The 4,267-nt window shown below is 42.6% G+C and overlaps 1 long non-coding RNA gene across 1 annotated transcript; it reads left to right on the top strand.

Moving 5' to 3' along the window:
• Nucleotides 1-254: 254 nt before the first annotated feature.
• Nucleotides 255-3,854, top strand: LOC131485042 (uncharacterized). Its single transcript, XR_009248593.1, has 2 exons — nt 255-1,875; nt 2,109-3,854. It is a non-coding gene; the product is annotated as an uncharacterized LOC131485042 (long non-coding RNA).
• Nucleotides 3,855-4,267: the final 413 nt, after the last annotated feature.

Here is a 4,267-nt window from a genome sequence, read left to right as displayed (position 1 = left end):
TCAGTCGGTTAAACATCCAAATCTTGATTTTGGCTCAGATCATGATCTCATGGTTTTTGGGTTTGAGCCCCAACATTGGGCTCTGCACTGACAGTATGCAGCCTGCTTGAAATTCTCAATCTCTCTCTCTCTCTCTCTGCCCCTCCCCTGCTGATGCTGTTTCTCAAAATAAATAAACTTTAAACAAATTGTTTTTTTAAAAAAAAATTAAAATTGTTACCATAAGAATGTTACTGTAAGTTAATATATAATTATATTAATATATTAAGTGGCTTTAAACCAATTAAAATATACACTAAGTAAATATAAATTATATATTAAGTATATAAAATAACTTCATAAAGATCTAGCCTGGTGCACTTTGGAATAGGGGAGTGGTGTCAGAACAACATGACCCTGCAATTCTGCAGAACAAGTGCAAAGTAAGATCTTTGCTTCAGCAACAAACAGAAGCTACTAAAGTAGCTGAAATGTGCAATATGCCTAGAAAAATTGGCAGATATGAGCAAAATAAATTTGGAAGTTACAAAGGCTTGGAGAACAAAATGAGTAAAAGAAATCCTTGGGTTTGATGAGAATGTTGTAATTTGAGTTGAGCCAATCGATTGGAAGTGAAGGACTGAACCAAAATGGAAGATATTCCTTGTACCTGAAGTACATAGTACCGTCACTTTATTAGGTTATAGCAGAGTGAGCATCCCATTGTGGCTCTGGCCCAACTCCCTTGGGTATATTTGGAGAATCCAGAACCCAGAATTATGAAAATCAACCTGATGGAGCTTTTGAATGGAAAATAAAGTGCTAGAGAGTTAAGTTTATGGGAGAACTGTGGCCCATCATCCTACAAGACCATCTGCTTTCCCAGACCTAAAGAAGAAATAAAACAGAGACAGAATGAAAAACAGGCATCTATGAAAAGGCAAGATGAAAACAAAGATAAGAGAGCAAGATGAAAACAAAGATAAGAGAGATAAGGAAGAAAAAGCAGCTGAGGGACGCCTGGGTGGCTCAGTCAGTTAGGCACTCTACTTCGGCTCAGGTCACAATCTCACAGTTCACGAGTTCCAGCCCCACATTGGGCTCTGTGCTGACAGCTCAGAGCCTGAAGCCTGCTTTGGATTATGTGTTTCCCTCTCTCTCTGCCCTTCCCTAACTCATGCACGTCTGCATGCGCGCGCGCGCGCGCGCACACACACACACACACACACACACACTCTCTCTCTCTCTCAAAAATAAACATAAAAAATTAAAAAAAAGAAAAAGCAGCAGAGAGAAAAGGGAGAGAATGCTTCTTGAAACCCCAAAAGACTCTAATCCATGTCTCCTTTCCCTAGAAGACAATCCTGCCCAGTCATGAGATAACGTGTAGTCATGTTCAACCTTCCCATCAGAACCAAGAGCCAAGGACCAAGAATCCTTCCTTGCTCCAGGAAAATAGAAAACTCCAGCACTCTCAGAACCTTTAGGAACAATAAAAAGAACCTTCAGTACAAGTCACCACTTCTACTGGTGACATCCTAAAGTTCCCCTGCCGAAACCTGTACCAGAGCCTATGAAACTTTTCAGAGGGATGGGGGAGGAAAGGAAAAGGAAAAAAAGACGACTTGACCAAGATCTCACTCTCCTCATACTCCACCTAGAGGGTGCACAGATCCCATCACGATTATATTCATCTAGAAGACCGCCATGCCTGAGGAGGTGGCAATCTATTTCCCTGAAGAACTCCACCAAGGCTTAGAAGGGAAAGCTCTCCAGTGAGACACAAAAAAGGATTCATCAGCATCCTTGTCTAGGAGTAGCTCATTGTCCACTTTGTCTTGTCCAATCAGAAAGAAGCCTCCCAAGAGAGCATCCAGGTCCCTCAAAAACTTGTAGGTTAGGGGCGCCTGGGTGGCGCAGTCGGTTAAGCGTCCGACTTCAGCCAGGTCACGATCTCGCGGTCCGTGAGTTTGAGCCCCGCGTCGGGCTCTGGGCTGATGGCTCGGAGCCAGGAGCCTGTTTCCGATTCTGTGTCTCCCTCTCTCTCTGCCCCTCCCCCGTTCATGATATGTCTGTGTCCCAAAAATAAAAAAAAAATTAAAAAAAAAAAAACAAAAAAAACCTTGTAGGTTATATCCTTCAGCAAGCCCTCCAACGTGAAGACACCGGCCAACACCTCCAGCAACTCCACCGCCAAAAATTCAACATTCCCCAACACCCCAGCAGCCAGGCTATATCAGAAAAACTCGTGTTTCTGTATCTCCAAGGAGAACTTCAGGTAAAGTGACAAAATATAAAGGTAATAAGCAAAGAGGCCCTCTCGTCAGCCATGAAGTGGAGAAAAGTAGAATTTTCTGAATCTAAACACCGTAACGGTGGCGAAATGGCTGCTGCAGATTCTGTGCAGTAGAGACACCAAACCAGATGACAAAACCAGCAGTTTTCATCTGACTCTGTTCCTCCTCTTCAGAAAATAATGATGAGTTACTTACTGAAGAGGTCCCATTTGAGAAATGGTGAGGTAGGTGACTTCGAGGAAGGCCTTTCTCACCACGCAAGCAAAAGGGGAAGGAAGAGGGTTTCCTTGAAGTAGAGGAAGTCCCTCCTCTCACCCAGTAAAGGACTCCATTTTCCTTCTCTCTCTCCTCCTCACAGGTGCTGGTCTTCCATAACACTACGAAGGGAAGCACCCCCTTCTCGTACCCCACATCAGTATTCAACATTCCCAAGAATGGTCTCCTCTAAAGCACAGGAGATACCCTTCTACTCCCCATCTTAAAAAAGGGCATCACTATGTCCACCCAAAGCACAGGGGCTCCCATTCTTCACCTCTCAAAGAAGTCACCACGACACTTTGCATTGGTATCAAAGCATAGGAAAAGGTCTTCCCTGAGCCAATCTACCTGGGAACAGCATTCCATCTCCTGGTGGTCTCTAGCTCTGCAGACCTCAAGTCCTTATCCCCATTTGGCTCAGTCTCCTGAGCCAGTAGCTAAAAACCCCAAGCACCTCCATTCCCTGTCCAGTCTTAGTCACCCTGTCTAAGCACGTCACCTTTGTTACGGATCAAAGACTAAAAGCCTACCATCAGACCCAACACTGGCAAGGAATTCCAAAGAAGGGTATAGAAAGAAAAAAAAGAAAAAGAAAGAAAAAAAGCACAAGAACCACAAAAGGATAAAAGGAGTAAAACAAGCAGAAAAAAAAAAAAACAGAAGGAAGAGGCTATGGCTGCAGCTGCTACAGCTATTTTAATTCCTGCAGCCATTGCTGTTCCCACAGCCACATCAGCACAGGAAGAACGAGGAGCAGAGCCAGAGACTAAGGAGACTTAAAGTGAAGCTGAGGATAACCTTGATAACTTTAAAATCACCTGTGTAGGCCCTGAGATCAATGTGGAAAGTTCAAGTGTCTCCAGTCATAGATGGAAATGTCTGTCATTATGTAAAGTTTATTTGGTCTGTATGCAACTCAATACTGAAATAGCAAAAATGTGTTTGAACTTTATAACATTTGTTGTAATAAATGATAAGTTGAAGTCAGTGATGTTAATACATGGGGGAGAGGGCTCCTGGGTGGCTCAGTCCGTTAAGCCACCACTGATCATGACCTGAGCTGAAACCAAGAGTTAGATGCTTAACCAGCTGAGCCACCCAGGTGCCCCAAAATCTATATATGTTTAAAATAAAACTCTAAAGAAATTAGGAATAAAAGGAAATTTCCTTAAAGGACATCTAACAAACAAAAAATAAAACAAAAATAAAATAGCAATTATATTTGATAGTGAAAAGATGGGTAAAACAAAGATGCCCACTGTATTATTTATGTCATGCTGTGTAATGTACTACCCTAAAACAATAAACATTTTTACATCACCTAGTTTCTAAGAGTCAGAAATTTGAGAAATTTGGCTGAATGGTTCGTGCTCAGGGTTTCTTGCAAGGGTGTCAAGTTGTTGATCAGGGATACAATTATCTCAAGGCTCTATTGAGACTGAAGAATCTGCTTCCAAGCTCACTCATGTAATGGTTGACAGGCCCTAGTTCCTTGCTAGCTATTGGCTGAAAGCCCGTGTCCATAAAGCTTCTCCATAACATAGCAACCTGTTCCTCTCAGATCAAGTAATTTAGGAGAGCAAAACCCAGAGTGTCCAAGGCAGAAGCCACGGTATTTTATCATCTAATCCTGGAAGTGACCGGTCACTTCTGTTCCATGCTTATTGATCATATGCTATCATTAAACCCTGGTACAATGTGGGAGATGGTGGGGGTTACACAAGATTGTGAAT

This window comes from Neofelis nebulosa, chromosome 9 (genome assembly GCF_028018385.1).
Source record: "Neofelis nebulosa isolate mNeoNeb1 chromosome 9, mNeoNeb1.pri, whole genome shotgun sequence".
NCBI classification, from domain to species: domain Eukaryota; kingdom Metazoa; phylum Chordata; class Mammalia; order Carnivora; family Felidae; genus Neofelis; species Neofelis nebulosa.
Note: the sequence above shows the minus strand (reverse complement) of the source record. Positions and strands in the feature narration are given on the sequence as shown.